Source organism: Aethalodelphis obliquidens, unplaced genomic scaffold, assembly GCF_003676395.1.
Source record: "Aethalodelphis obliquidens isolate GAN/ISIS:26980383/991018 unplaced genomic scaffold, ASM367639v1 scaffold8, whole genome shotgun sequence".
Taxonomy (NCBI): Eukaryota; Metazoa; Chordata; class Mammalia; order Artiodactyla; family Delphinidae; genus Aethalodelphis; species Aethalodelphis obliquidens.
Genome location: NW_020837952.1, coordinates 54345074 through 54368607, shown reverse-complemented (window position 1 = coordinate 54368607; position 23534 = coordinate 54345074). Strand labels below are relative to the sequence as shown.

Below are 23534 nucleotides of genomic sequence, written 5' to 3'. Positions count from 1 at the left end.
CAGGGCTTCCTTTCTTTCTGGGTTGACCTAATGCTGGGTTTGTGGGATGCGAGCCGAGTGGGGCGGGCCCTGGGCCCACAGCCCAGTGGGGATGGGATAGTGTGCTGTACTGCCGCTGTCCTCTCCACCCTGCGCGCGGAAGGCTGCTGGCTGGACCGCTTTTAGAAGCAGCGGCAGATTTGCAGGTTGCTCCCAGATTCTGAGGGTCGGGTGGAGGGAATAGGACTCGGGCCATCTGCTGCCTCCATTGTCCCAGAATAGCTGCTGTAGGGCGGGGAGCAGAGTCAGCAAGGATCAGAATTGGGATGGAGGAAGGAGGGAGGCTGAGTTTAACCCTCTGTGGGTCCGTGTGGGAGGGTGTGAAGCTGCCTGTAGGCTCTGCTAAGGTGACCTGTGTGGGCCCCACAGGCAGGGACTGGGAGCAAGGTTGGACCACCTTGTCTAGGCTTTGCTGTGCACCTTGGGCAAGTATTATTTCCATTTTACAGGTTAGGAAACTGAGGCACAGGGAGAAGGCCCTTGGTCCAGGTCACAGGGCTTTCAGGTGCCAGGGCCGAGGTTTGAGACTCCACAGTGGTCATCACAGCGTGGGATGACCCTGCAGGGTCAGAGGGCCTCCTCAGGCCGGGGCTCTATCCTCCTTTCCCCCTCTGCCTCTATGCCCTTGGGCAGGTGACTTCACTACTCTTCACTGGCCTCACCTGGGAAATAGGCACAAAGACCTCTACCTAGTGTGCAGGGGCAGTTTTGAGACGCTGCACGGAAAGCTCCTGTGGCGGGTAGTTACTCAATAACCACCATCTCCCTGCCCTCCCCAAGCTCAGTGTTCTTGGCTGTAAAAGGGGGTGGAAGGGGCGCTGGACTGGCCATCACCTCCACTCCGCCCTCTGGTCTGGGTCATGGTCCGTCTCTCCTGTGTTACCATAGCAGCCTCCTCGCTGGCCTCCCCTCAGGCCCACTCACCCTTGCCCACCGGTGCTGACCACACGCGCCTCCTTGTTGCTGCTGATGGGTGCGCAGCTCCTCTGCCTGCCCCAGCTCTCCCTCTCCCTGGAATGCACGACTGGATCGCTCCTGTCAAGCTCCAGTGTCCTCTCCTAGGGAGGCTGTCCTTGATCACCCACCACAAAGTGGCTGCCTGACCACCATCACCTTGCTCTGGGGTAGCTCTTTGCATGGCTCTAAACGTCTCTTGTTGGGGTACCTGCTTGCTCTGACTGTTGGCTCTGTGATCCCAGGGATTGTGGTGGTTTTTCTCACTCCTGCTCACTGCCTGGTGCATAGTAGATGCTCAACAAATATTTGTGGGATGAGTTGAAAAACGAGTGAATGAGTTTCTCAGAGCTATTCCAGCTTTGTCAGGTTTAAGATTTTATGAAAGGTGCTAAAACCCCTTGGGGACCGGGTGATGGGGAAGATTTATAATGGAAGGATCAGGCTGGTAACATTGATCATTTTTAGTGTCACGCACGAAAGGAATATCTGACCTTACTTGCTTCTGATATGGTGCACTAGGAAGGACACAGCTTCACCCGGGAGGTCTGCTTGCCAGAATAATTGACTCTACACAGATCAACCCTCTGGGTCTAAATATCAGTGTCCGGGAAATAGGCGGGGCGCGGGCAGTGGAACATGTAAAAGGACACCAGGAGGGCTCAATCCACCAAGTCAACAATGAGGACGATGCTACAGGACAAAGAGCCTGGTTTCTTCAACAGGTAAAATGACATCAAAAAGGGAAGGAGGAAGGACTGTTAGAGATTAAAACGGATTTAAGAGTCATAGCAACAAAATGCAGAGCATGGAGCTTGTTTAGATCCTGGTTCATAAAAATGGACCCTAAAAAGACATGTTTTTTTTAGATTAATTTATTCTTTTATTTGCCAGTAGCCTGCAAACTTTTTTAATCTAAAAAGTACATTTTACATCACAATCCAACAAACACACATATATAATATGTATACATATAGAAAAGTGAAACAAAAGTTTTGCCAAAAACGTCTACCCTCAGTGTTAATTCTTTTTAAGACTTTTTTTGTTTTTTAAACCAAGGCTGAACTGCACCGACACGTCATAATCACCAAAGTTCCTAGTTCATCTTAGGGTTCACTTTATGAAGTGAATAATGTTGCACGTTCTGTGGGTTTGGACGAAAGTATGATGACATAGGGCTTCCCTGGTGGCGCAGTGGTTGAGAGTCCGCCTGCCGACGCAGGGGACACGGGTTCGTGCCCCAGTCCGGGAAGATCTCACATGCCGCGGAGCGGCTGGGCCTGTGAGCCATGGCCGCTGAGCCTGTGCGTCCGGAGACTGTGCTCCGCAACGGCAGAGGCCACAACAGTGAGAGGCCCGTGTACCGCAAAAAAAAAAAAAGTATGATGACATAAAATCATTATGATGTCATACAAAGTATTTTCACTGCTCATAAAAACTTCTGCACTCTGTGTATTCATCTCCCCTCTCCCCTCAAACTCCTGGAAACCATTGATCTTTTCATTGTCTCCATTGTTTTGCCTTTTCCAGAATGGCATATAGTTGGAATCTGTTTTTCGTTTTTCTTTGCAGGGAGGGGTTCAAAGCCTATATGCCTATAAGACCACTCATGGCTCACCCACGTGTGGACAGGACAGGCTGTAGGTGGCAAACTCCCCCACTAAATACTGTAGCTTTCCTTCCAGTACTGAGCCCTGTCTCACTGGTCCTGCCCAGCAGCCACGTGGAGGTGCAGGGGGATGGATATGTGTTGGGTATTTGTTCATAGGAAGGCCACAAGGTTTGTGTCCCTTGTCACAATGAACCCAGATTCCTGTCGGGTGTTAAAAAGACATTTTTGATAAAAATGAAGAAATTTGAATGTGGACTTTGCATTATATGGTATTAAGAAATTGTTCATTTTATTAGGTGTGATAATGAGGTTACTTTTTCAGAAATGTTCTAATGTGTGAGAGATACATTCTGAATATATTCTGAAATGATATATTGTCTGGAATTTTCTTTAAAGAGATGCTTGGGGGAAGGAATTAAATAAGGATGTCAAAATGGGGACGGTTGTTGAAGTGGGGTGATGGGCACATGGGGGTTCATTATTCCTATTCCCTTTATTTTGGTGTGTGTTTGAAATTTTCCATTAAAAAAAGTAAAATTAAATAAATAAGAGGGCCTGTGGATATTCCATTTTGCTAGCTATGGCCCTCCCCCTTTGCTTTTCCCCTTTCTCTCTCCCCTGTCCCCTCCTCCATGCCCTACATTCAGGCCCAGAGAACATCTGTTCTCATCAGACACTGCTGTCCTGAGTCTACTTCCTGTTCTCCCCAAACACCCAGAGAAAGGAGAGGCAGGCCTTGACCAGAAGCTGACCCCTGCCTGATTTGCATTTTGCCTGTTTTCTGGTTTCCTTGAGGCCCATCCTGACTTCTTTTGGTTCTGAGCACTTGTCCCAACTGCTTCGTAACCCAGCAGCACTTTCCTCAGGCACAGTCACTGGGCAGATTCCTCCGCCCACTTATCACTCCCCCTAGTCATCCATCCAATAAGAATTTACTGTTCACTTCCTCTGGTGGGGGCATGGGGAGGTCCCGGTGTTAGAGGCTACACAGGGGAGTCAAGGGTAAGCCCTACCCTCAATAGGGAACTCGAATCCCAGTTGGGACAATATTGAAAACATGGTGTATCATGTAATCGATGAGGAACTGTGACCGTGGGACAGAAGAAGGGAGGACTAAATTCTAGGGGGTATAAAGGGCAGCAGGAATCAGGAAGATCTGGGTCTTGAGCCATGAGGAGGTGAGAAGGAACAGAATGCATCACATATTACCTTGAAGATGGGTCTAGGGAGACCCTAAGGAAAGACAAATGTTAGTTACGGTTATGATTACCGTTTTCACATGCCTACTTATCTCACTTTGCAGGACAAAGATGAAGTACGTACCTGGCACCGTGTCCACGTAAAACACAGCAAGTTCTCTCCCTCCTTCCCTCCCTACATCTCCTCCCGAATGACTTTGTAAATTCCCCCAGAACAGAGACCTTGCTCGATGCAGCTCTGTGCCTAATAGTATCTGGCACAGTGCTGGGCACATAGCAGGCGCTTCCTGAAGACCACTGACTATTTAGGTGGGTGAGTCAACCTCAGGCTAGTACCAACCTGGCTGTATTAGCATCACAGGTGCTTGGTAAAAACAGATTCCAAGGCCCCATCTTAGATCCTCAGAATGCAAGTCTCCAAAGAAGGGGCCAGGGAATCTGCATTTTTACCTGGTTCCCCAAGAGGATCTAAGCGGCTGCTGGGTTAGAGAACAAGGATTTGAGGTGCGTTCAGCACCATGGACAGAACCTCACGCCGCTGCCTTTATCTACTCTCCTTCCTGGGACGAGATGGGGCGAGGGCATTCTAGGTATGTATGCGGCGGGAGTTAATGGTCTAACCCTGATGGAGGCCGTGAGACAACTGTGGCCTTGGCCCTCAAGTGACACAGCCCTTGTCTTTGCTTCAGGAGCACGTTTCGGGGTGGACACTGGTCCTGCTGCGGGAGACAGCTCTGACTGCACAGGGAGAGGCAGGATAATAAATATTCCCTCTATTTCTTTTGTAAGTTGTAAGCGACCCTCATACTGTGCAAGCGGCAAAGCATGAAGCCTGAGCCAGTGTGAACAAATTAATCCCCCAACCGTGGTTTGAGCACCTACTGTGTTCAAGGGCTGTGCTGGTAGCCAGGGGGCAGAGGGATGGGTGAGATACAGCTGCCAGCCTCAGGGCCAGCAGCTTGCCAAATACGGTTCATTGACTGTTAGAAAGCAGAGCTGCCTCGAAGATAACCAGACCCGGAGTCAGTGAGTATGCTTACTGGAGAGGCTGCCAGGGGAGTGGAGAGGACAGACACGTGGCAGAAGAGGCTTCCTGGATTTGAGACCTGGCCCTGGTGCACCGACTAGCTGTGTGGCCTTGTGCCTGCTGTTTAGCTTCCAGAGCCTCAGTTTCCTAATCTGAGAAATGGGAGTGACTATGTCCTTCCATCTCCCAGGGCATTTATAAGGAACATGCCTACTCAGCCCGGTTCCAGCCGTGCAGCCCCAGCACCATTCATTCACTCATAGACTCCACATTTATGCCAGGCACGGTGACAGTCACTGTGAACAAGGGGCATGAGAACTGGCACACAGGGGGAGTAAACTGGGGGGTAGGGCCATACTCCTGGCCTCCAGTGAGACTACATCTCCAGCCTCCCTTGCAGTGAGAGGGTGGCCATGTGACTGAGTTCTGGCTGATGGATGTGCCCCACTTGCAGGCCTGGCCCATAAAATCCGCCCCCCACGAGATGATCTCTCTCTGTCCTCATCACTGGCTGGATGGGGAGGACTTTGCATTGTAGGAGCCTGGAGGTGGGAGGAGCCCAGGTCCCAGAATCTCTTCGTGGGAGTCTGTCCATCAGACAGATGCACTGAAGTGTTAGAAGAACCAGAAACAAACTGGTGTTGAGTTGAGCCCTTGGGTTTGGGGATGTTTGTTACAGCACTTAGCCTACCCTGGCTAATAATACAGGGAGATACAGCAAACAAGTAAACAAATGAGCAGGAGTTCTAGAAGCTGATGGAGTGAGGAGAGCCACACACAGGAAGGAGACAGTGGGGGAGTGTTTGCAGGATACATTATGGATATATTTTTAAGTTCTTCTAAGCTTAAAAAATAAACCTTTAGCCCCTCAATGGTCCAGGTCTGAAATTCTCTAGCTTTGGCTATATAACTTCCTTCTCAAGCCTCCTGAAACCCCATCTTGTGTGATGTATGTCACTCATAACTCCACCTTCTGGATTTTATTTCAAGGACCTGCTGACCAAGTTTTGTCTTTAGTCTGGCCCTGCTGGGTCAGAAACCTGTCCCTTCATGCTACATAGCTCCAGTGACCTTTCTCTCTCCCGTAACCTGGCCTTCTGGGAAAAGAGTCTCCAGATGGACCTGTGTTCCCACCTCTCCAGCCCACTGAGCCTCCCCCCACCCCAGCTTTGTTCAGTATTTGGGAGAAAGTATATTTGCACCTTTAATGACTTTACAGAGGCAGGATACAGACCATGAGAGTGAAAACATCCAATTTACCAGTTGGTTTGCAAGAGATATTTATGTAGTCCAAATCTGTTTTATTTGTATGTGATTATTTTTAAATTAAATTGAAATAAATTCTAATACATAAGTAATATGTTTACCATTCCATTTCCCATCGCTGCATAACAAACTACCCCAAAACTTGTGACTTAGAACAGTGACACCACTTATTTTGCTCATGAATCTGAGATTTGGGAAGGATTTTGTGGGAAAGCTTGTCTCTGCTGCACTTGGTGTCAGCTGGGGCAGCTCCGGCTGGGGCTATGATTATCTGAAGGCTCTTCCTCGTGTCTGACACCTGGCTGGGGAAGACTCAAATTGCTGCTCTCATTCTATGAGGCCTCTCTGGTATGACATTGCGGGGTAGAGGGACTTCTTACATGCTGGCTCAGGGTCCCAGGTATAAGCTGGGTTGCCCCCTGTGACCCAGCTTAGGAAGTCCAACAGCATCAACCAAGGCCAGCCCATATTCAAAGAGGGGATTTAGACTTCCCACCCTTGCCTTTAAGAAATTACGTTATTAATTTAAAAAATTGTGTTATAATATATATAAAACATAAAATTTGCCATTTTAATCATTTTAAGTGTACTTCAGTGGCATTAATTGTATTTGCAATGTTGTACGATCACCACAAAAACTTCTTTGTAATGTTTCATCCATGTTGTAACATGGATCAGATCTCCATTCCTTTTCATGGCTGCATACTATTCCATTGTCTGTATATGTCACATTTTGTTTAGCCATTCATCCATCCGTGGACACTTGGGTTGCTTCCATCTTATGACTATTGTGAGTAATGCTGCTATGAACACTGGTGTACAAATATCTGTTTGCATTCCTGCTTTCAATTCTTTTGGGAATATACCCAGGAGTGCAATTGCTGGATCACATAGTAATTCTGTGTACATTTTTTTTGAGGAACTGACATACTGTTTTCCATAGCAGCTGCATCATTTTACATTCCCACCAGCAATGCACAAGGGTTCGAATTTTTCCACATCCTCACCAGCACTTGTTTTCTGTTTTTTTAAAAAATAATAGTCAACCTAATGCATGTGAGGTCTCGTCAATGGATGGGAACCATCTCATTGTGGTTTTGATTTACATTTCCCTGATGGTTAGTGATTTTGAGCATCTTTTCATGTGCTTATTAGCCATTTGTGTGTCTTCTTTGGAGAAATGTCTTTTCAAGTCCTTTGCCCAGTTTTAAATTGGGTTGTTTTTTGTTGTAGATGAGCCCTCATTCTTTTTTGCAGCCACGTAGCATTTCAAAGAAGAGTTATAAAATTCTTTTACTAACCAGTCCTCTGCTGATGGCTATTCGGGTTGTTTCCAATCATATGCTGTTCAAGCAATGCAACAATGAATTTTCTTGTACACATGTTATTATGCTCATTGTGAGTATATTGAAAGATAAATTCCTAGCAGTAGGATCGGAGAATTAAAGAGAAGCTGCATTTATCGTTTAGGTAGATACTGTCCAATTGCCCTTGAGAGAGGATGTACGGATTTATATTCCCTGTAGCTATGTAAGAGAGCAAGGTGCAGCTTTAAAACTAACACATATGTTTTCGGCATTGTGCCAAAGATTTCTTCTTCCTTGGGGATGCTAGTCTGACATTTCCTGATACCGATTAAAACATTGGCCTAACGCTGCCCTCTGTTAAGGGATTTGCAACTCAATTGCATTTGTTCATAAAATGGAATTAATATCGAATAACTTGCCAACAACAGAACTGATTTTTGACCCTGTGCTATGACAAATCTATTCATGGTTTTTGTGTGTGTGTGTGTGTGGTACGCGGGCCTCTCACTGCTGTGGCCTCTCCCGTTGCGGAGCACAGGCTCCGGACGCGCAGGCTCAGCGGCCATGGCTCACGGGCCCAGCCGCTCCGCGGCATGTGGGATCTTCCCGGACCGGGACACAAACCCGCGTCCCCTGCATCGGCAGGAGGACTCTCAACCACTGTGCCACCAGGGAAGCCCTATTCATGTTTTATGTTTTAAAAATCTATTCAAATTTAAAAAGCTGCTCCTTAATACTATTAAAATGATATAAAAAATTAGACTCAATCTCAATAGGTATGCCAATCTTTCCAAATAGGATGCAATTTATTTTTATCAATATTTTCCCAGAGGTATAGCCATGAAAATTCATGATGGGAAATTCTTTTCTGTTATCAGTGGTATCTAACAAGATAATGGAACAACTCACACACCAAATATTAACTCAACCTGCGCTTTTTAGATGACGTGTGGATTTAGAAGCAAACAGCATCCCTTTCCAAAGCCAACGCCAAACACCTCACTCCTCCAACTTCTAATTAAGAAAGTAACTGAAAGATGTTGTGATCAAACCGGGATCCAATTAAAACAGATAAACAGACTGTAGCCACATTAACTACATTATATTAATATATGTTCATAATTAACTAGACACAGTTTTCAAGAAGAAGGGGATTTTTTTTTTCAGGAGAGACAACTCCCGTAAACGAACTAACTTGTAAATCAACTCAGGACAGCAAATTCTATATCCTCTGTATGGCAACTAATGTAATATTTATATTAACTGATAATAAAGACATATGTCAAATAAAACATGATGTGCAGCGTGAATAAATGAGAAATACTTAATTAGTATGTTAAAACCATAGTGAACACACATTAACTTTGGACTGTGTGTCAATGTAGAAGCTAGTTCACATAAAGAATAACTCACTTCTCTTTCCTTGCACGATAACTTCAAGTTCATCCAGTCCAATCTCTTACTCAGCAAAGGAGTCCCAGGTCACCCAAGCAGAGCTTTCTTCCTCCAGTGATGAGTTTTACTATCTCAAATGGTAGCGAAGCCATGCTGCTCCTTATAAGTCACCTAGATCGGGTGGTTTGTGTCTTTCATCTCCTCTGGGAGCTGTCTAGGACACACTGGCTTCTTCCTCAGCCGCCGTAGATTCAAAGACACATACCTGCCCAGACATATACTTTTTAGAAAGTTCCCCTGGTGATCTGTTTACAGCAAAGTTTGGGACTGTCTACTTTCTGCTCTACAAAGAGCATCATAACCTGCTGGTCATCTCCTCATTCATTTATTAGCATTAATTGAACACTTTCTGTGCTAGGTCCTGAGAATACCCATATGTTACTTACTTAATGGTTTTCTTTTTGTACCTAAAGACCTTTGTTTTAAACAGAAAGTTTATATAATGGATTGGATGGGCCAGATCTATTATATCTAACATACATCAAAATAAGTACATAATTCTTAAAATAAACAAGAATTATTATCTAAAAAGTACACTACTATCTAAAAGGTATCTTGTATATTACTAGTGATATTTACACCACCTTTTAGGAAACAATGAATTCATTTCCGCATTTGTTCACTCATTCTTTTATTCATCCATCCCACGTTGCCTGAGCTCCTCTGATGGGTCATGCTTGATACGGGCATCCTCCCCTGCCTTTTTTCTTGACCATACCTAGTGTCCATCTGCCACCCAGGAGCCCCCCGAGCTCCCTGCGGCTGGAACAGGAATGGAGCCATCCCCAATGTCTTCAGGCCCAGATGTTAGACCTGGGGGTGGAGTCCCAGTGGGTAATGTAGGCTGTTACCACCAGGGGGCACTCCTGCCTCACTGCTGGCTTCTCCCCCAGGCCAGGGACCGGCAAGGTGGGCCCCAGCTGGAAGGTTAGGATGCCTGGGATGCTGCTGGGGGCGGGGACCAGGCCAGGCTTGGGAAGAGCTTTGTGGGATAAGGAGGCATAGAAATGGGCCCCCTGCACTCAGATTCTAGGAAGTTTCCCCTCCTCCCCGTCAGGGGAAAAGAGCACACAGTACGTCTTTTTACACAGGAGCACCTGGGGACAGCAGCCATCAATTAAATAATCCTGCCATTTGGTGAAGGGCAAGGCTACCCCATGTGCAGACGCTGCCCACCATGAGCACCAGACAGCACGCCTGTGGCCGATCCGGAACCTGCCCTGTACCTCAACCCTTTGCTGATTCTTTCCAGGGAGAGGAGAGAGCTGATGGGGGTCAGTGGGGGCCTTTCCTGGGGTCTGAGGCCATTCCTGGGGTCTGAGGCCACACTGATCCCCACCTCCAGCCAGGAAGACCAGTCCAGGTGGACCTTCTACAACTGTTCTTCCCCTGGGTCTCAGTTTTCCCTTCTGTAAAATGGGGCTGAAATCATTTCTGCCCTGCCTGACTCTCTTGGGAGCACGGCTGTGAAAACTGCTGCAAACAGCAAAGAAGAGATTTAAACAGAAACAAGAGGATCTAAGATGGAACTTGGAGCCTCCCCTCCCCGCCCCCCCCCCCCTTCCTGTTTGGAATTTGTGCCAATTTGTAATCTGTGCCAGTGAGTCTGCGCTTCACCACGCCTTGCTGGAGCTGGTAATTAGGTGCGGTGGTGGCTCCTGCTTTGCCCTCCGATGATTTTTCTCTAATTGCTCTAATCTATGTTTTCACGCACTCGCTGGAAAATGAGAAGAGTCGCCAGCTCCATAGAGGAAGGGAGATGAAGAGTGAGCCCCAGGCAAGGGGGAGGGGGAGGTGTGCCGAGCACCTACTGCCTGCAGCCCTGTTCCTGGGAGTTGCATTAAAGGAGGACATGTGGGAGGGTGGATATTCCTAGGGGGCCTGCGTATCTGGGAAAGGGGATGGGTGAGGATAGGGAATCCTGATTGGGTTTGACTCCTGGGTAGAAGACTAGGGGGGCAGAGCTAGTTAGGGGTAGGAGTGGGGGCACAGGGCAGAGACACCCCAGGGGAGCAGGCCTGTTGGTGAGTGTGTTTCAGGGTGTGTGTCCACCTTGTTTCTGGGAGTGCACAGTTGTGGCTTTCTCTGAGACAGGACGATTCCCTGTGGTCTTTCTGGATTTGTCTTGCCTTTGGGAGGACAGTTCAGTATGCATCTGTGTCTGGGGTTTTGTCTCTGACTGTGTGTCTGTGCGTGAGTGTGTGTGTGTGTGTGTGTGTGACAGAGAGTGAGGTTGTCTGTTACTACCGGTAGCTGCTGGCTCTGTGGGATTCAGCTTCCAGCCCTGCAGGGTTTCCTTTCTGAACCTCTGGGAACCTCACCTTGGGACAGAGGTGGCTGGTGCAGCTTGGGGGGGTGGTGCTACCTAGATAGCAGCTTAAGCCCCTGCTGCTGGGGTAAAGCGATTATCCATGTATGTGTGCATGTGTGTGTGCGCGCACGCACACACGCTTGGGTAGGTGGGTGAGACTGAGCTCACAGCTCACCTACCCCAAAGAAGCTGCAAAAATGTTCCCATGGCGTTTCCTTCCCTCCCTTTCCTTGCTGTGAGTCGCTCCCCCTGACCTGGATATGTGCGTTTACTCCAAGACGCTCTGTTCCTAAACTGCTTCTCTTCCTAGGGGTTTTCTGGCTCTAATGGTGGCATTTCAGTCAGTGTCAGAGGGGGCCACGGTTTGGGACATAGGGTGCTTCCTGGTGTTGCCTTAGTAACATGGACAAGTTGAGATTCTTGACCCTGTGTTTGACAAATGAACCATGTATAACCACCACTTAGTTTTACTTGCATAACCTTAACCAAGAGGGAAAGCTTTGCGTTGCTCTTCCTGGTGCCCGGAGACGCTACACAGGGTTAATCATGATCAGAGCAGTGAGTGTGAAGTCTGCGAATGAAATGTTCCAAAACTGATGAGTAAATTCAGTTTCCTGTAACAGACACACGATAAAGAAAGTTCTCAGCACGAACATGTCAACAGTGACTGATACTTAATATCTCCTCCTACACATCAGGACTGAGCTCTTCCCAGGTCAGCTGCTAAAACCCTCAAAGCCACCTATGGTGCCCATTTTATAGATGAGGCACAAAGAGGGTAAGGAATTTGCCTTGAGATCACACAGTTCATGGAGCAGGGACTTGAGCCCAGGCTGGCTGGTACCCTTGCTTAGTACCCAGCCGCTAGGCCATGAATTGTAGGACAGCCCTGTAAGGTGGTCTCAGTGTGAGTTTAATGGTTTCCCCTCTTGCAGGAGACCCACAAACCTTAGTTTCACATGGCAAAGACAGGGGAGGACAAGTTTAAAAGAGACTTTTACCCCACCTGGCTAGTATTCGTTTTGTTTGTTTGCTCTTTGCGAATATCCTCCAGCTTCTCCTTTATTTCTACAACAGGCGTGAGTTTCAGCCCAGTGCTTTGCTTTCTCAACTACACTTGTCTCCACAGCTCCAGATGCAGTGACCAGCATGGAGCACCACTCACACTGAGTTGTGGGGCGCCCTCCAGGTCAGGCCAAGGCTTTTTTTTAAACAAAAATTATTTATTTAATTTATTTATTTCTGGCCGTGTTGGGTCTTCATTGCTGCGCACGGGCTTTCTCTAGCTGCGGTGAGCGGGGGGCTGCTCTTCGTTGCAGTGTGTGGGCTTCTCATTGCGGTGGCTTCCCTTGTTGCAGAGCACAGGCTCTAGGCGCGCGGGCTTCAGTAGCTGTGGCACGCGGGCTCAGTAGTTGTGGCGCACGGGCTTAGTTGCTCCGCGGCATGTGGGATCTTCCCGGACCAGGGATCGAACCCATGTCTCCTGCATTGGCAGGCGGACTCTCAACCACTGCCCCACCAGGGAAGCCCCCAGGCCAAGGCTTATTCACAGTGTCTGGGAGCTGGGATTTGAATGCTAGTCTTTTGGGCATAAGGGAAATCTGAGAGGGAGGCAGGGAGGCCAGGGGTGCACTTGGAAAATGAGGGTGTACAGTAATATCTACCTCACAAGGCTTTTGTGTTTTAGTTGGGATTGCTTCCTGTTGCTGATAATAGAGACTGGAAACGACAGTGGCTTAAACCAGATTTAGGCTTATCTCTCTCTTACATAAAGGATGTCAGGAGAAAAGCGTCCAGGACTAGTGGGGGGCTCAACGGTGTCATCAGGAACCTGGGCTCCGTCTCTCTTTTAGTCCCGCCAACTTTAGCATGTGGGTTTCATCTTTAAGGTCACTTCACGCTCCAAGAAGGTTGCTGGATCTCCACTATCACATCTACTATCTGGGTGTGGTGGGCACAGACTGGCTGAATGTCCCCCTCTGTCCCACCTAACAAGTGAGGCTCGCTCCCTCATTGGCCTCTCCTAGCTGCAATGGAGGCTGGGAAATGGAATTCTCTGGCTGGGCCCAAGTGAGTGTTTGTCACTAAGGTAAATGGGAGACAGGATATTGTAAGTCTTTGCCACAGGGTACAAGAGAGTCCTGTGCGCCCCAAGGTGAAATCCATCTCTTTTTCCAGGTTCTGTGACTGTTTCAAACCAAACAGCCAGACAGGGTGAGGGGAAGGAGCCCCAGCAGTGAGTGCCAGTTCCCAGGCCCTCCAGAGGCCTACTAGTTCGGGGGTTTATTTCCCCTTTATAGTATCCAGTAGTGGTACCAGCCTTGGAGAGGCAGGTTCTGCTGGACAACCATGGAGGGGTTTGGGGGAGAGAGGGAGGAAGCTTCCAAGCTCGGGGCTCTGTGCCTTGCAGGTATGTTCCAGAAGGAACTGTGAAGCAGCAGTTATGGTACAGCTTGGCCCTGAGTTGGGAGGTCCAGGTGATCCACCTGGGAGGGCAGGATGGGGTAGCCCGGAGTCTTTTTTTTTTTTGCGGTACGCGGGCCTCTCACTGTTGCGGCCTCTCCCGTTGTGGAGCACAGGCTCCGGACGCACAGGCCCAGCGGCCATGGCTCACGGGCCCAGCCGCTCCGCGGCATGTGGGATCTTCCTGGACCGGGGCACGAACCCGTGTCCCCTGCATCGGCAGGCGGACTCTCAACCACTGCGCCACCAGGGAAGCCCTAGTCCGGTGTCTTGAGGATGTGGGTGCCCTGTCTGGGAAGACCCCCTGACCCTCTCCAGCAGGCCCAGCCAGCCCCCCGCAACCCAGACCCAGGGGCCAAGTGTATGCTCCTCCAACTCTGCTGGGCCCTGACCATCCGAGGGAGCATTTAACTGCTCAAGGCACATTCCTCCATTTCCTCACTGATCCTCTCCACATATTGGTGAGGTGGACAGAGAGTCTCACCCCCATTTTACAGATGTGGAAGTTGAGGCTGAGAGAGGCTAAACCATGGGTTCAAAGTCACACTGTGGTCAAGCTGGGATGGGTCCCAGGTTCTTTGATTCCGAAGTGGGTGAGAGATGGTCTGAGTACATATTCCAAATGTACTATCTCTTCATTTCTTTTTTATTTTATTATTTATGTATTTATTTTGGCTGTCCCAACCAGGGATTGAACCCGGGCCCCCGGCAGTGAAAGCACTGAGTCCTAACCGCTGGACTGCCGGGGGAATTCCCTCATTTCTTTTTTATTTTAAATTAAGAGAAACTTGAGGTATAATTTACATACAGAAAAGGAAAGAAAGTGCCTGGATTCTAAATGTATAGTTTGATGGACTTACATGTTTATCAAATATTCTCAGCACCCCAGAAGGCTCCTTCATGTTCCCTCCCAGTCACTAACCCCTCCTCCCCCAAGGCAGCAACTACCCTGACCTCTATCACTAGAGATTGGTTTTGCCTGTTCTTGATGACTGTGAGATTCATCCAGGTTGTGGCATGTGTATCAGTAGTTGATTCTTTTTCCTTGCTGAGTAATATTCTATTGTGGGGATATACCACCATCTGCTTATTCATTCATTTGTTGATGACCATTTGGGCTGTTTTCTGTTCAGAGTGTAATAAGTACAGCTGCAGTGAGAATTCATGTTCAAGTCTCCGTGTAGACACACGCTTTCACTTCTCTTGGGTAAATCCCTACAAGTGGGTGATCAATGGGTGTAACTTTGTAAGAAACTCCAAACAGTTCTTCAAAGAGGTTGAATGATTAACGGTCCCACTGGCTACGTAGGAGAGTTGATTCTCACTTCCTTCCAATATTTGATATTATCAGTCTTTTTTTTTTAATGAATTAATTATTTTTTTTTATTTTTGAATTTTTTGAATTTATTTTTTTATACAGCAGGTTCTTATTAGTCATCAATAAGATGACTAATTTTGTTCTCTACATCTGTGTCTCAGTTATTATCAGTCTTTCTAATTTTGACTATTTGTGTGAGTGTGAATGGTAGCTTATTGTGGTTTCAGTTTGCATATCTCTGATAGTCGCTAATGTGGAGTATCTTTGCATGTGCATATTGGCCATTTTGATATTCCCTTTTGTGAGCTGCCAGTTCACATCCTTTGCCTATTTAAAAAATTGTTTTGTGTGGGTTTTTTTCTTATTGATTTGTGGGAGTTCTTTATATATGCTGGATACTAGTCCTATGTCAGATATATGTATTGAATTATCTTTTCTGCATCTTTGTTTGTTTGTTTTTTTTTTTTTGCGGTACGCGGGCCTCTCTCTGTTGTGGCCTCTCCCGTTGCGGAGCACAGGCTCCGGACGCGCAGGCTCAGCGGCCATGGCTCATGGGCCCAGCCGCTCCGCGGCATGTGGGATCTTCCCGGACCGGGGCACGAACCCACGTCCCCTGCATCGGCAGGCGGACTCCCAACCACTGCGCCACCAGGGAAGCCCTTTAATGCATCTTTGGATTGGTTTTTCCTTCTCTTAACAGTGTCTTTTGCTGAATATGAGTTCTTAATCATAATGAAGCCTAGTTTACGTTTTTTTCTTTTATGATTAATGTTTTCTGCGTCCTGTTTAAGAAAGCTTTGCCTCCCAAAGGAGTCTTTTTAACATATGACTCCACCCGGCCCCGCCCCATCTGGCTACTCTCTCTGCCTTCTCATCCTCTATTAGGAGTGCCTCCCAGGAGCAAGGGGTGAGGGAGGCAGAGATGGGCTGGGAGATCTGTGGGGAGGAGCAGGGGTTAAAGCCTCCCCAGGACAGAGATCTGTGTCTCCCACCCCTTCCTTCCCTTGTGTGGATTTCGGTTGATGCTGGGCTGCAAGATTAAAGCCAAAGAGATTAAAAGATTACCTCTGGCAGGGAAGGCAAATTCTGCCTCTTTGCTCCTAGAGCCATGAGGGGGAGGGGGGAGAGTTAGGGTGGGTGGGGGGTGGTAGTGATGGAGCCGCCTTCACCTCCAGGGCCATCCCCTTCCTGCTGAGAGCCGCACCCCCGGAAGGCTGAAGCCTGGGCCACTCTCACCGTGTGTGGCCTTAGGCACTAGCTCACCTCTCTGGGCCTCAGTCCCCAAGTTATAGAGGGGGTGGGGGGCTGAGCCGGATACTAAGCACCAACATGGGCTTTAGTGAGTCCTCAAAGTGTGACCCGGACGAGCGGTCCCAGCATCAGCTGGTAAAGTGTTAGAAATGCAGATTCAGGCCCCTTCTCACACCTACTGAGGCAGAAACTCTGCGGGATGAGGGGGGACAGCAATCTGTGTTTTAAAAGCCCTCCAGGGGATTCTGGTGCACACGAATGTCTGAGCGCCAGTGCCTTTACTTATGGTAACAATTGCTAATTTTTAGGGTATTTAAAACTGTGCTCACCAGTGACTCTTCTAAAAGAGTATGTACCCACTCACTTATGGTGCTATTACTCACCCGACTTTACACAAAAGGAACTGAAGCACAGAGAGGTGAAGCTGCTTGCCCGAGGTCACACAGCTACTAAATGGCTGAGCCTGGACTCGAACTCAAGGAGGCTGCCTCCAGTGGCCAAGCCACTAACCAGTGCTGTGCATCCTGGCCTTTTCAGAAGCCCCCGGCTTTTGTCAGCTGCTCTAGGGAGTGGTGGCTCCAAAGGCTGACCCCCTGGGGGCCCCTGGCTTGCGAGTTCCTTTCCCAGCTTCCCCCACGGCCCGCTGACCACAAAGGGCACCTTCCTGCTTCCTCTTCCTGCTGGGAGCCCCCTCGCTGAGGCTGAGGGAAGCGGGTGCTGAGAGCTGACCTCAGCTGCACAGTAAGCCAGACCCACAGACGGGGACCCACGGCTCCACGTCTCAGAAATTCATTCGTGTCTCAGTTCATTCCCTCAATCAGTGTTTATAAAGGGGTCCCGACCAGAGTGAAGTGGGGGCCAGCAGAAAGCCGGAGGCAGAGAGAAGGGAGAGGGGAAGAGGAAACCCGTCCGTTAATTTTATGATTCTCCCTGCGAGTCCCCTCCTGCCGCTAGGGATGGTGCCAAAGCCCAACCCCTATCAGGGAACGTGATCAACAGACAGCCAAGGCTGGGATTCATCCGGGCAGCGCTGGGGAGTGCTGCACGCCAGTGGGAGTGAGGGCACCGGCTGCAGGGAGAGAGCAATTCATCACAGCTCTCTAGGAGAGCAGAGAGCCTCCACCGCCTGGACCCCCACTGGCCTGGCCCACACTGGGCTGCCCAGCCTGCCCTGCTTCAGTGAGAGAGGACATATCTTTGGGGCTCCCAGTACCCCCCACTTCTCTTCCCCAGTTCTCTTGGGTCTGTAACCTCTTTGAACCTTTGACTGGGGCGTGGGATGGGGAGGAAAGACCTCTGGATACAACCCTGGGCAAGTGCCTTCTCTGAGCCTCAGTTTCCCCATCTGTAAAACCAGGGCCTCAGCCCAGCTGGCCATCCTCACAGGGCGGTTGTGGAGGAGAAAGGCCGTGGCCATGAGCTGCAAAGCTCTGTCCCACCCAAGAGATGACAAGTGTGAGGTGGGAATGAGGAACCTGCCTCCTACTGCTATGTTCCTGGGCACGTGCTGGGCTCTTCGTGGGGAGATGTGTGCCGGGCACACGGGGCTGCCGCCGCCGAGGGTCTGTGTGTGCAGGTGTGTACACCTGTGCGTATACACGGTGCGTCCAAAGCTGCAGCTGCACGTACGGAGCATGCGCGAGTATGCATGCGTGTGTGCGGACACGTGTGTGTATGTGCGTGCAGCTCTTCTGACAGCTGTGAGCTGAAGCTCTCACGTACTCCCTCCACCCGCCAGCTTGAGAGGACCCCTTTGGAAGGGTGGTGGGGGGGTGCTTATTCACAGGCCCCATCCAGCTGGTTATTTACTGATTAATTCTGCTACCAGCTGCTAGAGGCCAAGCCTGTGCCAGCCGCAGGTCCTGGGCTGATTTACATAATTAAAACCATCAGTAACAAGAGCTTGGCCTCACCCCCCAACTGCTTTCTCTAGCATGACAGGCCGAGCCTCCCTCCTCCACCCACACCCTGTCCTCTGCACCCTCAAGCCTCCCTCTCCTCCCAGACCCCCTCACTCTCCTGGCCTGCTCTGTGTCAGCCTGCTGGCCTGGGCCCCTCCATGACATCAGCCACCGCCCAGTCTGTGATGGAGAGACTGTAGTGTTCTGGGATTCTCCAGTCACTGACTCCAAGATTCTATTAGTCGATGGTTCTAAGGTTCTTTGGTGGAGAGCCTCAGATTATAAGATTCAGCTGTGATCCTCTGAGTATGTGATTTTTCAAGAGTCTGTTACTCTATGTGACAAAGGGGAAAAATGTTTGCTCTCAGCAGTCCTGCCTGCGCTCGGGGAGGTGGGGCTGCTATCTGGAGGGCCCGCCTTTCCGTGGAGGCCGCCACGGTGGAGTGGGTGAGTCACCCCTGCTCTCCAGAAGGGGGAGAAGTGTGTCACCGCAGAGGGCTGGGGGTAGGGTGGGGCTGGGCACTGCAGGAACCTGGCAGAAGGGAGGAGGACCCAGGGACACCGCAGAGGGCTGGAGGGAGAAATCCTTGGTGGCGTCTCAGCCTCCAAGAGGGACTTTGGAGAATATCGGATTCCGTGGAGTGTGTGATGTTAACCCCCTTGCTGGTGTCACCTTCAGCATCTTCAGAAAAGGCTGAAGAGAGAGGCAGTTTGGGGGGAGGCAGTTTGCGGGGAGGAGTGTGGGCTGTTCTACTTCCCAGCTGTGTGGTCCTGAGGAAGCTACTCAGCGTCTCTGAGCTGCAGTTATCACCTCGCTTGTGAGATGGGAATTGTTGTGAGGATTAAATATTAACTTCTGTAAAGTGCTTAGGCTGCAGCTGGCGCCTGGTGAACCCCTAATGACTGGTTGCTATTGTTGTGTGGGTCCTTTGGGGAGATGAGTAGCAGGTTGGTCAGACACGGTGAAAGTACAGACACAACGGGGGACTGGGTCTTCCCTTCTCCATAGGTCGCTCGGAGGATGTTGGTTGAATGAATGAGTGATTCTCTCTTCTCTCAGCTCTTCCCAAACACGATGCCAGCCCCAGGCAGCCCTCAGCCAGCTTAGTGTATTTGGGACACATGGCTTCTCTCAGGTGGATCCCCAGGACTTTCTCTCTCCTCGACCATCTGTCCCATCTCTGCCTCTTCCTCTCCATTTGCACAGCCCAGCTGCGACGCTGAGCAGGAACTTCTGTCCCTCCCCCAACCACCTCAAAGATTGGTCAACATTTAAAAAGTCGAAATAAAGTAAGTTTAAAATTAATCATAGAACGCAAGATGGTGCAGCCGCTGTGGAAACCAGTTTGGCAGTTCTTCAAAAAGTTAAACAGAGAATTACCATATGATCCAGCGATTCCACTCCTAGGTATAGACCCAAAGGAGTTTGGAAGTACATCCTCTGATGAAGCAGAAGCTCAAACAGCTTGTACCCCAGTGTTCATAGCGACAGTATTCACAATAGCCAAAAGGTGGAAACGACCCAAATGCTCACCTGCAGATGAATGGATAAACAAAATACATAACATATATAAAGGTATAAAAATACAACACAAATACATACAATGGAATATTAGCCTTAACAAAGGAATAAGAGTCCGATTTACATGCCACCACATGGATGAACCATGAAGACATTATGCTAAGTGAAGAAAACCAGACACAAAATGACAGATTTGATTTCCAATCAAATTTCCAAATTCGATTCCAGTCAAATTCGATTTTCCATATTATACACTCATGGAAGTGTATGATTCCACTTACATGAGGTCCCCAGAACAGTCAAATTCATAGACACAGAGGGAGAATAGAGGCTGTCAGGGGCTGGCGGAGGGAGGAATGGGGAGTTAGTGTTTAACGGGTATAGAGTTTCAATTTGGGAAGATGAAGAAGTTCTGGAGATCGATGGTGGTGACGGTTGTACCACAGTATGAACGTCCTTAATGCCACGGAACTGTACATTTAAAAATGGTCAATTTTGTCATGTATATCTTAGCACAATAAAAGCTTTCATTGAGAGAGATGATGATTTTGTTTGTAATCCTTCTATCTCTTTTATTTTTATTTTTTAATGTCCACCAGCCATCCTCCAGGCCCGCATGTCCCCGGCATATAACAGGCCCTCACTCATCCCTTGCAGAGCGGATGAACGAGCCAGGCTTCCCGTCTGGCCCCGCGCGGCGCCAGCTTGACCAGCGGCTCAGGGTTCCTGGTCCAGGCAGCTGTTTCTCTTTCCCTCTCGATTTCACCAAACCCTACAGCCCATGAATCAGCCACAGGTGGTCGGGGATGGGGACAAGTGCCTGGTAGCGATTAGGTGGTTCTGGGCTTTGAGGATTAGACACGGCCCCAGGTGACGGAAGAAGCAATTTCTCACGGAGGAGAAGGCGCCACCCTTGCGAGCTGGAAAACGTGGGGACAAACAGCCAGGCCCAGGCTTTTGCTGCATTTCACACCGGAGAGGATTCCTTCTTGTTCAGCTGGAGCTCTTCGATGTGGCTTTTAATATGTTTGTTGCTGTGTAATCGATTTCTCCCCCTGAGCAAGTGGAGAAAATCATCAAGTGCTGGGACAGAGTCAGGCTCTTGGGGATCAAGAAATGTGCCCCACATTCAGTCTTACAAAACCCTGGTATCTTTTATCAAGTGTGAACATTGTGATGTAGCCCCCAGGTGACAGAGACAGATTATTCGAGGTGCTGACCGTATAGCCAGGTCATGTTTTTTAAAATCAAAGGCACGTGCCCCACATTCAGTCTTACAAAACCCTGGTTTTTTTTCATTGGCATCATTGTTTTGTGGGGAAAGACTTTCAATCTTGTCTCTCATTTCAAAAAAACTTGATGTGCACCTTTATTCAATAGCGAGCGTTGCTCAGGTTGCAAACACAGATTTTTGTTCGGCCCATCTCTTCTGATAGATGCTGAAAAGACATCCACTCAGTGGCCTTGGTTTGATTGTACTTGCTATTTTCTCCATTTCTCTCGGTGCTGAATGAAGATGGGGAGCTACATTGTTGCCTGCCAGCTTCTCGGTGAACAAGCGCTGAGCGCTGGCATGCCTGAGCTACAGCCCCCATCCACGGAGCTGTGCCCTTCCCTGCCGCCCACAGGGTGGCCGAGAGTCAGTGCTGATCTCCGTGTCACTTTCCGGTCCACATCGTGGCTCACAGTGTTACCATCAACTTAACCAAAAAAAGTTCTCTCCTGCAGCATCAATGTTGAGTGATGAACAGGACCCAAATAAATCATGGAGCACATTTCCCTCATATATGTACCAATCAGGCTGCAGGTGATGGAAAAAATCCAGCTCTAAGTACTTTAATAAATAAAGGTGCATTCCTGAGAATATCGGCCTGTCTGCTATAACAAAAGCCCAATAACAGTGGTTTCAGTAAGTCTGAGCTTCCTTCTCTCTTGATTAACAGTCTGAGCATAATGTGACCAGTGCAGATAGGCTACAGCTTTTTATTTTATTACCTGCCTTCCTCAACCACAGGTGGCTCCGCCATCTGGTTTAAGATGGCTGCTCCAGCTCCTGCCACTGCATCTGCATTCCAGCCTATTGGAAGTGCAGAAAAATAAATGGAGGTATGCATCTTTCCTTTTGAGGGCATGAGTAGGAAACTGCACAACTCCTCTCTGCTGTCATTTCACGGGCCAGAATCCAGTCGTAGGATCACACTTACCAGCCTGGTAAACTGGGAAATATAGTCTTTATCTGGGCAGCTATGTACGTATTCAGCAAAACTTCTATGAGTACTGTGGAGGAAGGGGAGCGTGGATATTGGGGGATAACTAGCAGTCTCTTCATTAACTCAGTGACTAAATAGCATTGACCTCCTGTGGGGGTGAAGATGGAACAGTGAACAAGATGGCACATGTTCTGTTTCTCCCAGAGCTCACAGGCAGGTGGGAGAAGAGCGAGAGGGGAGACTTTCAAGGGGGAGTCGTCAGCCGTGTCTAAGGTGGCTGACCAGACAAGTCAGAGTTGACGTGAGAGCCTGGCGACCTTGACAAGGAGTGGAGAGGAGGGACAAAGATTGACTGCAGGGCCTCCTGGAGAGGCACTGGGGTGGGTGAGCGAATAGAGACAGGTCTTTGGGTGTTTTTTCTTTCTGTAAAAAAAAGGAGAGAAATGGGGGTGTGAAGTCAAGACAGTTTTTTTTTTTTAAATTTAATTTAATTTATTTTTACACAGCATGTTCTTATTAGTTATCTATTTTATTTGTATTAGTGTATATATGTCAATCCCAATTTCCCAATTCATCCCACCATCACCAGCTCCCCACCTGCCGCTTTCCCCCCTTCATGTCCCTACGTTTGTTCTCTTTTTTTTTTTTAAGATGGAGAAATAAGTACGTGTGTGGTGATGGGAATGATCTTAGAGAGGGAAAAATGAAAATGAAGTTGAAGGAGAAAGAGGAGGAAACGATGGAAGAGCATCCTTGAGGAGATGAGAGGGGTTGGGTCTAGAGCACCATGGCGGCTTGGTCTTAGAAGGAGGGATGTGGGCATTGGTGGAGTCTTGTCTGATTACTTCTGCTTCCTCAGTGAGATAAGAAACAAGGTCATTGGTAGCTTGGGTGAAGGTGGGGAGGAGAGACTGGAGGATTGGGGACATAGGAGAAGTTACGCATCTGCTACCAAGGGGCTGCTCTCCTCACGTGACAAGAAGCCTCCCGGAGGGACAAGATGGCTGCCACCACTGGCTCCAGCATTATGCCAGCATTCCAGGTGGGAGGAAGGTGGAAGGAAGGTGGGGCCCCACCAGTTGTCTCACTTGAAAGAAAAGAAAAGCTTTCTCAGAAACCCACCAGCTGCTTTCTGCTTAGATCTCACTGGTCAGAACTGAGTCACATGGCTACCCCTAGCTGCAAGGGAGTCTGGGAAATCAGGAACAGGATTCTCAAGATTGGCTGAGAGGAGGGCACACTGCCTCATCAAATGCAGCCAGGGTTCAGCTAAGAGAAGGAAGAGGGATTGTCTGCCACGCCCTCCCGTACATGTGCCAAGGTCTGCTATGCTCTCCCTGCCAGTGGTTTTGTGCATCTGTAAAGAAAGGGAAGTATCAGCCACTGTGCATGTGTGAGCATTACAAGTCTTCTACATCGTTGGCCATTCATTTCATGGACCACCACCCCCAACTCCAATAGTGGTACTTGATAAAAGATAAAATAATTTTGCCAATAGCTTAACCTGTTTGCTCTGACTTAGTCACCGTGTGGCCGGCTTTATAATGGTCCTGGTAACAGAGTGGTTTGTACCTGGCTTTTCTACGAGGCCAGTCACCTTGATTAATGCCTCTGTGTTTTTGGTCTCTTCTCTGCCGTTAGTGATGGAAGTCATCAATTTTGTACTGGAAAGCTTTATTTTGTGCTTGTTCTAGAAACA

General features: G+C 48.8%; 1 pseudogene; it reads right to left on the bottom strand.

Annotated features, from left to right (window-relative positions):
* Positions 1-2738: 2738 nt before the first annotated feature.
* LOC113621358 (uncharacterized) lies at positions 2739-2831 on the bottom strand (annotated as a pseudogene).
* Positions 2832-23534: the final 20703 nt, after the last annotated feature.